Source organism: Nanorana parkeri, unplaced genomic scaffold, assembly GCF_000935625.1.
Source record: "Nanorana parkeri isolate BGI_ZX_2015 unplaced genomic scaffold, ASM93562v1 scaffold1077, whole genome shotgun sequence".
Classification (NCBI taxonomy): Eukaryota; Metazoa; Chordata; class Amphibia; order Anura; family Dicroglossidae; genus Nanorana; species Nanorana parkeri.
The window spans coordinates 110,835-125,035 of NW_017307345.1; the positions used below are offsets into that span (position 1 = coordinate 110,835).

Sequence of the window (14,201 nt, forward strand, 5' to 3'; positions counted from 1 at the left end):
GAAAACATGGCGCTCTGGAAACCCCCTCCCCCTATGTGACTGAAAGAGGTGCCACCTAAGATAAAAGTCTCATGTTGTCCCTTACATGCTGTATGCATGCTGCTTATACAGTATTTCAAAAATATTTTTTTGAACCGCGCTTTGAATATGATAGGCTGCATGCAGATTTACAGTCCACAAATTCACATTTAAGTGTACACTGTATATTTCATATTAAAAAAGGAATGTATTTTTAATTAACTCCATATAAAGTGTTTGGGTGGTCTTGATTGGTTGCATATTAAACATAAGGACAGCAGTCAGCTTTTAATAAAAAAATTTATTTATTGGGGAGAGACCAGTGAGGTGTTAATGAAGAAATTACTGGTAGACTACACTATTTCAGAGAGATTATAGCCACAAATACTCTTGATTGATGGAGCACTGTGATGAGCACTGTGATGAGCCACAAATAGGAGACAAGTAGCATAAGTTAGCTTGCAGAAAATAATAACAATTTTACAAGCTGTGTAAGCATTTGGTTTTATACACTGACATAGTCGAAGCACTGGCATACAGTGCAAACATTGAGGTGCAATGCAGGTTTGGCCCTGCAGGAAAAATTTGGGCTCATTTTTGGATATGTTTTATAACAGAAAGTAAGGTGAACTGTTTTTTTTTTCTTCAACATTTTGATCTTTTTATAGTATACAAAAAACTCAGTGGTTATTCAATATCATCAAATACAAGCTATATCTGTTTGAGAAAGTGATACTGACATATTTGGGTACATTATTGCATTACCGTGTAATTGTCAGTCAAACTATCAAAGAACTCAATCTGAAACATGGCCTGGACAGGAAAGGGGTGGTTGAATACTATGTTTACCTTTCTGACCATGTTTCATGTTATACCCATTTTTGGGGTATAACACAAAACATGTTCAGATTCCTTATATGAAAAAGTGTGTATTTATTATGCAAAAGATGATATTTCACTTTAAAGAAGTAGTGTCTGCACTCTTATTTATAACCTGAGAGGTTGCAAACAGTATTTGTCCTTAGTCAATAAGTAAGTGTAAATGGCAGCAAACCATAGCAACCAATTGGACTTCACTTTTCCCTGATCTGTCTTTATTACACTACAATCTAGCTACTTTCTATGGGTTACTAAACTTGGTATACTAGAATTGCTCTTTGCCTGGCATTATGATGCCAGTTTGTATATATAGGTGAAACTCAAATAATTAGAATATTGTGCAAAAGTAATTGCAGTAAGTGCTGCAAAAGGGGCCCAAACCAAGTACTGAGTACATATGCATGCTTGTACTTTTCAGAGGTCCGATATTGTTCTATGTACAATCCTTGTTTTATTGATTGCATGTAATCATCTACTTTTTTAAGGTTGTGGATTTGGGGTTCTTGGGGTTTTCATGAGCTGTAAGCCATAATCATCACAATTATGACAAATCACGGCTTGAACTATCTTGCTTTGCATGTAATGAGTCTATCTCATATATTAGTTTCACCTTTTAAGTTGCATTAGTGAAATAAATGAACTTTGCACGATATTCTAATTATTCGAGTTTCACCTGTACAAATGTGCAATATCATTTCCAAAATTCATGGCTTTCCAGTGTTTTCTATTTGAAGTATTTCGTTCTGAACTTTCTTATCATACCACTAGGTGGTAGCATATTTCTAGCTTAGTGGTTTTAAAGCAGACTTTTTTCTTTCAGAAGTAGAAAAAGCGGTCATTTTTTCACTGAAAGACTAAAATCTATTTTTAAAGAGAAACTGACAAATACTAATAACGATGTACAAGGCGCTTTCACCAAAAACCTATCATCATAAGATGCTGATAAAGCGTGACACAGTAATGTGCGAAGCAAATAGAGCTGTGCCATTTTAGTTCTGAATAGCAACATGGAACCAGAACCTGTATGTTGTCTACATAGTGCATTATACGCTTGTAAAGACCACTTATGGAATCACTATTTAAATAAAATAAGTTAATAAGTAATACAATATTACATGGGATAATATACTCTTATACTCTTCTACCATTTATAAGGATATCACCTAGGAGCTCCACTGCTGACAGCCAGCCAGCCAGACAAATATACCTAAATCTATGGTAGGACAAAACACCTTCTAAATCACAGACAATATTTGGAGAGATGGTTATCAGTGGAGTTTATAGCACAGCTGAGAGACACTTTAAATATATCTTAACTCAAACTAAAAAAAAAATGCAATTTATTGTAGCTCCCTAGTCCTTAGACATGGTGGCTGCAATAGTTTTCTTCCAGGCTTTTTTTCCTTTATTTGTACCTGGTGATCCTGGCAATTATGATCTTAGGGTGGCACCTCACCATACTGTATCTATGCAGAAGCAGTGTTGTCACCCTATAACATGATTACTATACATGATTACAGAACACCTCCCTATATTCTCTTCTACATAACATAGGAGGTAGGGGTTCTGTAGTGTAGCGAGTGCTGATAAAGGTGCTAACTGATAACAGTCATCAGTGGCAGAATGTATAGGAAGTTTTCGGCTAAGAAGATTTCTTGGAGGATCAACAGATTTTTTCTCCAAAAAAAAAACATACTCTGCCCAATACTTAGAGCCAGCATGGGACACTGCAGCTGTCCCATGCCAGGTCTAACACCGAGAGCTGACTGATCACATGACCACTGATCAGTTGGCTCTGGGTCTCTGTTCCCAGCAAAGAGCAGTGGCTGTCAGTCGGTGCCCCCTCCCCTTGATGTTCTTCCAGCTCTCACTGGAGCTACAGGCCAGTGAAAGGGTAGATAGGGGAGGTGGAGAGGCAGAGCCAGCTGTTAGTGAGACAGCCAGGTCGGATCCGAACAGTATTGTTGGGATCCTTCTCGACTATGGCACTGTCGGCTGACAGCTGCTATACGCTTCCGCTGACTTTGGATCACAGAAGTACCTTATTAAATGTACTTGTGTGACCCAAACAGGAAGCAAAGCCAAAAAAAGGTTTGGCTTAACTTCTTTTTTAGCAGACCAAAAGGGAGGAAAGAAGAGAGCTTTACATGCACTTTAATTAGTCCAAAAGGCCAGATCTGGGTTTTTGCCTTCCTATATCTTGTTCAAATGCATGCAGATTTAGATCTAGGTTTGCATGGACCCATTGCCATTATCTAGCTATGATCTATCAGTACATTTTATTTCGCTTTCATACACACATATTACACAGTAGTACCTGCAAAATATGCTTGTGGATGTTCTTGTAAAAAGGACGGTACAGTGAATTAACTCTGCATTGATTGCTCTGTGTGTGTAAAACAGAACAACAAACTTTAGTCCTACAAATGCTATGGTAAGACACTTTGTTTTATATAATGCTGTTCTATGTAGATTTATTGGTACCATTACAGTACAGTGACTATATTTATGCCTCTCCTAATGGACTGGGAATGTTGAACCCACATATTGCAGATGCACATTGACTGTGACGAGAACCTTCTGCATACATTTCCAATATATATCAAAGGGTCACTTTGAGTGCTGTATATTAAGCTTGCCACATAGAGTGTTGCTTAGAAACTATTGGTCTTGACCCGCAAATTCTCTAGCACACGAGCCAAAAACATTTAAAGCAAGGGCTCAAATGGATTTGAAAATCACAGATGATTTATTTTACTTCCCAAGCTCTGAAATGATTAAGAAACCTCATTTGTAGCTTTAGGCAACATAACGCTTTTCAAGATCAGTTACTTTAAATCTCTATCAGTCTTTTTCATCCAGAAGAAAACCACTGACTTTGCACAGAAGGGAAGCTTATTGCTGAATGATGTATCGCACAGGGTGGTAATGTGAGGTGCTGTGTTGACATTGGTTTGTGGCACTGGAAAGCCTTTCGATAATGGAATCAGTAAAATATGTAGATTACCACAGTCAAGTTAAAATATAAAATAAGATACCAAGATCGGCTTTATAAAACATTGTACCTGTAATATGCTTGCCGTTTGTATTTTAATTTTTCAGTTATATTAAAAGAAATCTAAGAAGAAGAAACTAACTCTTACACTGACTTTATGGGTTAGTAGTAGGCACCATCTTTGGCCTGCAGAGGACAATTTACCTTTCAAAGTGAGCAATTAAGGCATTGGGGTGCAGTGACGGAATGGCATTGTTCCCCCTTCTAAACTTGCATAGCACTACCAGGAGCACTTTGGGTTCATTGGGGGCAGGTTAGAGTTTGTGCCTACTATCAGTAGTGCCTAATAACAATGCTTAAGGTCAGTTTCATGACGTGTTTATGAATGCAAGTACAATTTAATAACCTATTTTTTTTTAAATCAAATGTTGGTAGTTGCCATGTATTTCTGTCGAGACAGAAAGCCCACATGTCAACTAGTGATGAGCTTGATGTTCGAGTCAACCAACAGTTCGACTTGAACATTGCTAGTTCATGTGTTCGGCCTTGTGAAGCCCTGATTGGCTAAAGCAATGCACCTGACCACTGGTCAGGTGCATTGCTTTACCCAATCACAGCACAGTGCACTGTGAGAGCCATAATGGCCAAAGTAATGATGACTTTGCCAAATCATAGCTCACAGAGCTAAGTCCTGTCAGGTGCCGGACAAATGTAAACAGTTCGGCGGAGCTAGCCAGCTGTCACCGCTAGCTCTGCCCAGTTGTTTATATTTTGCTGCCATCTGTCAGAATGCCATTCTGCAGGCGGGAGTTCGTCGCGGGTCGACGGGCGTCGGGTTTCTTTTGTTTATTATTTCTATATTTTATTTTTCGTCGAGTCGTCATGGATAACGCTGGGCATCGTTATTGACCCTAGCATTACATAGGTGAATCCATTTGTTTTAAAAAAACAAAAGACTTGTCAAAAACATGTCTTTTGTTTTTTTTTTCAATGAAAGGATTTTTTCAAAAGTCTGGTGTTTTTATTTACAATTTATTTTAACACTTTAGTGAATGGGTAGGGGAACAAGTACCTCTTACTCATTCACAAGGGGGGGGCGCACCCTGATGTGAATAAGCCCCCCGCTTGCACCCCCACAACCAACGCCCCAGGGCTTGTGTGGAAGAGGCCCTTGTCCCCATCGGCACGGGGTCAAGGTGCTTTTTCCAGAGGGACACACAGTGTCCTGTAGTCCCAGTAGAGAAGAGTGCATGACAGGCTAACAAGGCAGGCAAGTCGCTTAGTATTGGCTGCCTGCAACTGGAAGCCCATTGTATAGCCCTCTTACTGGCAGGATCATCAGCTAATAGTCATATCAAAATGTTTCCAAAAAATGATTATCTCTAGCAATCTACACTGCCTGGCCAAAAAAATGGCACGGGCATATTCCAAGATGATAATGCCACGATTGATCAGGCTCAAATTGTGAAAGAGTGGTTCAGGGAGCATGAGACATCATTTTCACACATGGATTGGCCAGCACAGGCCTTAACACCATTGAGAATGTTTGGGATGTGCTGGAGAAGACTTTACGCAGTGGTCCGACACTCCTATCATCACTACAAGATCTTGGTGAAAAATTAAAAGAGAGTTATGGGGTAACCTTTTTTCCCATAGTTCCCTTTAGGGTCACGGGAAGACTATTACCTGCTATATGCTGAGAGCGCCGCACCTGGGACGAATCCTGAAAATACTGTCGAGATCCACCCCACTGACTGAAAGGCAATGTATAAACACTTTGTAGGCATGCTACCACACGTAATTATGGATTTTGGCTTTGACTTTTACCTGCACACATCTGGCCCCCTCTCCCTCCCAGCAATACTTACTTTTCAGCGAATGGTCCTTCCGGTCCGCCAGTACAGGTGTATTGTCTGTACCTGTGCCATGTATTCTGAATTTCGCTCGCAAATTGCAAGCACTCATTGGTCAGCGCCGTCACCTGATGATGCTGACCAATGAGAAGCGTTTCTTAGCAATGCTAAATACGGTTTTGGTTAAAATTATTTTTTTTGTATCATAAGTAGATTGTCATGATGGACAAGTAGATTGGGCCCTCACTTTAATCCTTGGACAAGTAGTTTTTTATTTTTATTTCCACCCCCCTGACAAGCCTGTGTGGCAAGCGCTTTGAATACAGCCTGTGTGGTCAGAGGTTTTGTTAAAGGAACCACCTGAGATCGGTGAGACTTGAAAATGTTATTTTGATGAGAGAAAAACTGTACTTTATGTGTATATATGTGTGTGTGTGTGTGTATATGTATGTATGTATGTACTGTATGTATGTATATACAGGTGAAACTCGAATAATTAGAATATCGTGCAAAAGTAATTGCAGTAAGTGCTGCAAAAGGGGCCCAAACCAAGTACTAAATTTTTTTCACTTTTTCAGCTGCAAAAGGTGAACTAACACTTTAATAGCCCACGCTTTATGATTCTTTCATAGGATTTATTAGCAGACTAAAAATACATTTGCAAAGTTCAAAGTGTGAATATTTTAATGCTAAAATATTTCTTTGAAGGACAGAGGCATCGGGCCATTTGCTTACTTTTTTCTGTAAAGGTTTAATTGTAGTTACGTATCACTGAAGGTTATTTGGAAAGTCATTGTAGAAGTAGTAATCCTCTATTCTGCCTCTAATCTCCAGCCTGCCATTATGTCCCTTCCACCGAGTGAAGTAGTAGTCTCTTTCTGTTTTCAGAGCTTTTATACTTGTGACTTCATGTCTGCAGATTTGCATTGGCAGACCTATGGAACAATAGGCCCTGGTGCAAGATTTTTTTTTGCCCCCCCCGGCTCTTACAATGCTCGCCCTGCCCGCCTATAGCCAATACCATTCTGCATTTCTGTATAGAGGACTACAACTCCCAACAGTTCTTTATACAGAAATACAGAATGGTAATGGCTTAAGAGCACTACAACTCCCAGCAATACGCTCTACAAAAATGCAGAATGGTAACGTATATAGCGAACAACTGCCAGCAATACTCTTTACAAAAATGCAGAAAAGTAACGGCTATAGGGGACTACAACTCCCAGCAATACTCTCCACAAAAATGCAGAATGGTAACGGATATAGAGAATTACAACTCCCACCAATACTCTCCAAAGAAATGCAGAATAGTAACGGCTATAGGGGACTAAAATTTCCAGCATTACTCTCTACAGCAGGGGTGCCCACACTTTTTTGTGTTAAGATCTACTTTTCAAATGACGAGCTACATGAGATCTACCAACGAAAATAAACCCTTCCTTGCTCTCTCTCTTCTGGTTGTCTCTCCTCGCTCTCCTAGCTGTCTCTCCTTGCTCTCTCTCCTATCTGTCTCTCCTTGCTCATCCTCCTGTCTGTCTCTCCTCTCTCCCCTGGCTGTCTTTCCTCGCGCTCTCTCCTAGCTGTCATTCCACATTTTCTCCCCTGGCTGTCTCTCCTTGCTCTCTCCCCTGGCTGTCTCTTCTCTCTCTCTTTCCTGGCTGTATCTCCTTGCTCTCTCCCCTGGCTGTCTCTCATCTCTCTCTTTCCTGGCTGTCTCTCCTTGCTCTCTCTCCTGTCTGTCTCTGCCCTCTCTCTCTCCTGGCTCACCTTGCTGTATTTTGCAAACAGTATAGTGAAACAGGCTGTGTAAACTAATATTCTTTGATGTAACACATAGCACTTCAACCACCAGTATCCACCAGAAAGGTGTCAGGGAGCTTGGCTCAGCAGACTCAGGCTAATAGGTAATCATGTGTGCACAGCTAAAAATTGTTTACCAAAATGGAATAAAGGGGCCATCATTCACACCCTTCGTGATCTATCAGCATCAGCTTTGAGAGCTACTGGTAGATCACAATCTACCTAATGGGCACCCCTGCTCTACAGAAACACAATGGTAATGGCTATAGGGCAGTGTTTTTCAACCTTTTTTGTGCAAAGGCACACTTTTTTCATGAAAAAAATCACGAGGCACACATCATTACGCTCTACAGAAACGCAGGATAGTAACGGCTATAGGGGACTACAACTTCCAGCATTACTCTCTATAGAAATGCAGAATGATAACGGATATAGATCGGCGCGACTGGGGTGCCATTAGAAAATAATGGCATCCATAGCACGATCGTCGGTGATAGGTGACTCTGTGACCGTGCGGTATCGTGCACCATTGCCGCAGGGTCACAGATCACCCAGGTGTACACCGGCCCTTAACCTGTCGACAGGATGTAAAGAACACGAACCTAAACTATTTGTTTTGTTGTTTTTGGAAAGGGCAGGTCAGATATCAGCTACAGTTATGCATATTACCAGCTGGAATGCTTTAATGCTTGTTTGTTGCTGTACTGTAAATAAGTAATACATGAGATACACACTTATAGCCAGGTATGCAAGCACCCGCTGAGGGGCGGGCTTCCGATGACTGCAATGCTGAACAGCCAGTGTGCGCTTGTGCAAACCGGCCCGTGCGGCATTTATCTTACGAACATGCCACACACCCGCCGACAATCGTACGATTCTAGGCGGGTTTTCGAACATGTTCCTAAGATAAAAGTCGTGCGACCGTACAGTAGAAACGGTCGCACGCCGTCCACACACCTTGCGATAATCGTACGATTGCGGGATTTCCCGCGATTATCGTACGATTATAGCAAGGTGTGTGGGCACCTTTATATGGAGCTGTGCCCAGCACATACTATTAGAACTGAGTTTTGGAGTAGATAAATCTTGAATTAAATAAATATTACATATTAGAAGCTTTACTGCATATGCTTACGGTGATGTGGAATCCCTAAATGGTTGTTAACGTATTTCTGCGTGTGTCAGTTTGTCATTTTTTACCAGGATTTTTATAATGCAGAATCTCTAGTTCCCTTGCAGAAAGGATGACAAGTTGCTTTTCTTAATCCCTATGCATGAGTCATAAGGAAATAAAATGATTTGCTGAAAGTGACTAATAGTTGGACGTCAACTGACATTTTGTAGCCACCAGCCACTTCCATATCATGATGCATAGAACACGGATAGAGATAACTAGTGTGAAATATTGAGGAAAAAATTACGGTTTAATTTTATCTGCAAAAGTGTTGTGCGTTCTATGGAAAGATTTCATTCCAGTTGCATTGTGTTTTTGACCTTATCTCCAGCAGCTGTGTGATCATTCATTCCAGTGGACAGGGGTGTTTCAGAAGAATTAATTTCTGACATGTTACAGTAAAGTCATAGTACATCACTGAGCTAGAAAGTGACTCTGGCATATTCTCTAGGAATAGAAAAAGAATGCTTGTGAAGAATGAGAGTGAAAAAGATATCCCAGGAAGACGGATGATACGTAAGATTGCCCCTTCTTTATATCAGGATAAACTCTTTTGGTTATCAATCAGTCAGAGGTGACAAAGAAGTGACCATTAGGTCCTTTCATTAACACTCTGTAGACTGGCAGCACAGGGTGACCCACATCTGTCTTCATTAGAAGGTTCCTATCTGCAACTAGCGAACAGATGGGTCATTATTGCCTACATTGCCCTCTGGGCCTACCTAGAGGACAGGCAAAGTCATCCTGTGTAGGACACACATGTAGAAGATACTTCATGCTGAGTAAAACACACGCTTAAATTAATAGCGTGCTCTGTCACAGTGCAGGGTTGTCCTTGTAAAAGTGTCCTTAGGTGGAGGACAGAATACAATTGCTTGGAAATAAATAAAATGAAAGAATAAAAGGTGACAACAATGGAAAGTAGTGAGTAAATAGCATAAAATGTCATTTTATTATCTAGAAGCTTTGTAACGTCAATAATACAGACTATAAAGCACATCAGAAACCTTTTTTTACCTATTATCTATAACAGAAATCTATCTATGCTGTGAAATCTGCTATATTTTGCATTCATAATACCATAGGTGATATCTTCCAGTGATCAGTTTTCCTTAAAGCAAAACACCAGGTAGACAGGTAGCCAAAGAATTTGTAATCCCACACATTTTCATCATTGCAAAGCCAGGCAGGTGACACACATATTTCTGTATTAAAGCCTATAGTGTGGGGCAAATTATTATACACTCCTTATTTCTAAAGACCCCCAGGCAGGCATAAAAAAAATTCTGAGAGAAATAGGCAAACAAAACCCAAAACATAACATGGTAACAGAACTACACGCATAGTATCCCATTAGGTTAATGTCTACAGTTCATCTCAATACCCACTGCCCAGCCCACCAGGAATCCTAAAAGTTTTACAACATATGTTAGCAGGGGGAACCGGAGAGGTGAGGCAGAGTAATTAAATAGATAGGTATTTCCCTACCTGAGGGGTACGCACATTGGAAGGTAAATAGAATCGCAATGCAAATTTTCCTCCCGTTTCCTTCAACCCATCTTAATTTAAAAAAAAACCTCTAATATAATTTTCTACTTCCCTGAATCTGCTTTCACATGATCCTCCAGTCCAGACCTGCTGCTCATGGGTTCTGTTACCACCCCTTGTCATGTTGTCATCTCACCATTGCAGTCTTCTTGGACCTGGAAAGACCCTGTCGATGAACAGCCAATGGAAAGTATCCATGTCACCCAAGCAGTGGCAAGAAACATCTTCCCCCTCTATCATGTGACCATGTATTTAGGAACATAAGAAGGGACTTTAGGTCAACATTTAAACCTAGCTATTAGGTAGAGGGGGCAGAAGGTAAAGGGTAGTGGGGGGAGGGGGTTGTAAAACAGTATTATTATCTATGCCCTAAGCGGGCATCTCACCCGGAAAGCAGTGCTGGTAAAACAGGAAGTAGCATAGTGATTGTCCTGCCTGGCAGAGATGTGTTTATCACGAAAACAGCCAGTCAAAATTGCTCATCCTTTGGCAGGGAAAACAGTAAACATTTATTTCTTCTTTAACCTTGTATTTAGCTGTTTGCTTGGAGTTCCATTTTGAGGAGTCATACTAAGCACATTGCACTGTGGTATTGCCTGGCAATCCTACAGTGGAGTTTGGTTTTATAATCACCCAGGACTCTCAGCCAGAGGGGCTGAGGGGTTTCAGGAAGCAAGTGTTTTTACAGGGAAAGAGTTGGCTTCTCGTTTTTTTCTGGATTTTCTGGATTCTGCTTGGGATCTTGGAACAGGAAGAGTTAAAAGAGTTTTGGGAAAGACGAGATCTCCATTTCTGGGTCCATGTTTTGGGTCCAATGGTATCGAGCGCAGACTGAGCTGCTGTGGCCGCAGCTGTAATTGTCGGCACTCGGTCTTAGTCAGGTCTGCTGAGGACGGTTTTCAGGAGTCGGAACGCAAGCGCAGCTGACAGACCCCGGGTGGTCGGGTCAGTGAAGGGACGGGGATGCTATGGGTAAAACCTTTACTGACCCGACCACCCGGGGTCTGTCAGCTGCGCTTGCGTACTGACTCCTGTACACCGTCCTCAGCAGACCTGACTAAGACCGAGAGACCGAGTGCCGACATTTACAGCCGCGACCACAGCAGCTCAGTCTGCGCTCGATACCGTTGGGTCCCTCCCCGTTCTCCCCCACACTGCCCAGAGCCTACATTCTCTCAGCGGCACCACGGACAGAGTCCCTTCTCTCCGTTCACAGTATTCCTCCCTGGTAGACGAACCTCCTCAAGCAGCACATCAACTAGATTCGTACAGACACCACGAGAGTCCCGATCCTCCGCACAGGCCGCCCATTTCCTGATCCCTGGATTCACATGTAAGTACCATTACATTGATTCTCTGCCATTAATTCCTTACCAGTACATTTATTCTCTGCCATATATATTTCAGTCCAACTAGCTAGTGCGCCATTGTTTTGTTTGCTGTTGCACCCTTCGTGTTCCTTTGTTGATCTGCATCTACAGGTTCTTCTCCTGTCTCCAGGGCTGCACACATGTTTGTTAGTTAGCCTTCCCCATCCGAGAGCGCTGTCTATGTTTTTCTGTTTTTGTTCATGTTTTGGTAGTGACCACCACTTGTTGATTGCACAGCTGTGCACAGCCCTTATAGTAAAGGTGCTGGCTAGGGTTCAGGGCTGGGAGACAGGAAGGGTCGAGGTATAGGAGTCAAGAGGACTCCACCCAGAAGTCAGAGTGGAACCAGGTGTGTGCTGGAGGAACGCGAGAGACAGCTGGGGAGGACTGTGTGTACCGATGAGGCTGAGAGAGCCAGGAGCCTGAGGGATGCCAGTGCAAGTGTGGGACATCACTACAGCGAGGACTAGTCTGAACAGCCAGATGGTGAGAGTAGAAGCCAGTGTTTATTTGGCAAGCATTGCATGGATATTGTGCTGAACAACCCCTGCAAGGGTATCCAGTGTGAATGTTTTAACTTATGTTTGAATAAACTTACTTACTGGAATCTGGAAGTAACCTGTTAGAATAAGGGGGCCTCTAGATATCCAACCCCCCCTTCATGCAAATGAGCAATTGCTACATAGTACCCTTTATTACTCAATCACAAAAAAGTACAAAATAAATAAACACAAAATAATAAAAAAATATTTTATTTAAAAAAAAAAGTGTCCCACAATGTAATTCCAATGTCAATCATGTCATCCAGCAATGTAGATCCATCAATTTACTGACAACACAAACACAATCACCCTCAGCAATGATCCTTCCCCACTGGACTCCTGTCGCTAACCACATTTACCCAGCACTGCTGGAATGTAAGCAACAGCACCAAGGATCCTGACTGATGTCATTGCCCATATACACTCATGACCATTTATGGCTAATAATGTCACCCGGCATCTCCGCTGGCTCATTTACAATGTGAAAGAAGCCGGCAGGCCTGAAGTCATTCATTTAGTGACAGTAGTAATATTGACAACTTTAACATCTCATGTTGGGGTCAAACTCATGGTCGAGCCGAACTTGAAGCTCATCCCTAATGATGGTACAGATTGTCCATCCAATGCAATCGACACACACTATTTTGAATATTATTTTTTTCTGCATGTCTTAGAATGTTACATATTAGAGTAAGTAACATGATCATAAATATATCCATAAATGTACCTGTAGAATTTACAGCTGTCTTGGTCAAGTACAAGTACTTATTTATAAAGACTGAACAGCAAAGAAAGCACATTTTTTCCTTTTTGTGCTAGGTTTGATTTTACATTAGTCAACCTTGAACATCTTTTTTTCTTTAAAATCTTATTATATGCTTTTCTCACCAGCATTCTGTATGTTATTTGCCAGTAAGGCCTCTTGCCATTTACCTGTTATTGAAATCATGGTCACTAAGCATCCAGTGGAAGTTTGAGAAAAACAAGGCTATTTGTCTGGTTGCTGCCTGTGGCAGGAACATCTTTAAATACCAAGCTACTCTTTCAAGATGATGTATGATGGACATTTTGAGAATATCCAGATTGGCAAGACTTTGTGTTTTTTTTTTCTTTTCTTACAGTGCAGAGCTTCAGTGAACGTCTCTTAATAATGCACACAATTCTATGCTTATATAGTAATATTATTTCTTTTGTCTTCTGGGTTAGATGTATAAATAATAAAAGTGTAAAAGTGGAAATCACATAACTACTGGACACCCACGTAGACCGATAACTAGACTACATATCCTCTGCCAATCTGAGTGGATGCAACCCATGTCTCTTTACTCCCAGGAATGACCCACAGTCACACGCTTGACAGTACAAATCTTTACTGATGCCTTGCAATAGGAAAAACAGTGATTGTGTAATGCACTGACGGATCAAACACACAGCTTGCTAGCACTCCAAATCCCCTGGAAAACACCAGCCAGGGGCTTTTTATCAGTGGGGCATATTATTAATTCTGCCAGCAGCTCAACGCATAACTTGGGGATTGTATTCAACAACTGCTAGTACACAGCAGTTAGCTGTTATATTAACAGTCAGCCACTATGGAGAAGTCTGACACCTATTGAAAGAATACAGTGGAACTGGAGCAGTGTGTCTGGACCACCAATTATTTACACAAAATCTTTCTTTGTGCCTAGAACTTTGGCCTACTCTCTCCCACCCTGTACAAGTGTGTATTGCACCTGTGCTTTCAGGAGTGAAAAGCATCTGATGTGGAATGTAGGCACTTGGAGATGACTGTCAATCATAGTAATCTAGTAAATCTTATAAAATAAATTCTTCAGGTCTGTCTTAGCATGTAGATCTAAAAACATTTAAAATAATACAGTTCTCCATTATGGAAGACATATTTATGCTTGTTCCTGACTTTGCAGAAGGTATATGGACACTGCTGAAAAGCAAAACAATTTTTTTTAATATGAGAGTGCTCATCCTGATCATAGTCAAGCCATTTCCAAACCATAAATCATC

General features: G+C 41.2%; 1 protein-coding gene across 1 annotated transcript in view; it reads left to right on the forward strand.

The window, feature by feature from the left end:
• Nucleotides 1-14,201, forward strand: part of STPG2 (sperm tail PG-rich repeat containing 2) — a 381,107-nt gene that overhangs the window by 49,834 nt on the left and 317,072 nt on the right. The gene's annotated exons all lie outside the window — the stretch shown is intronic.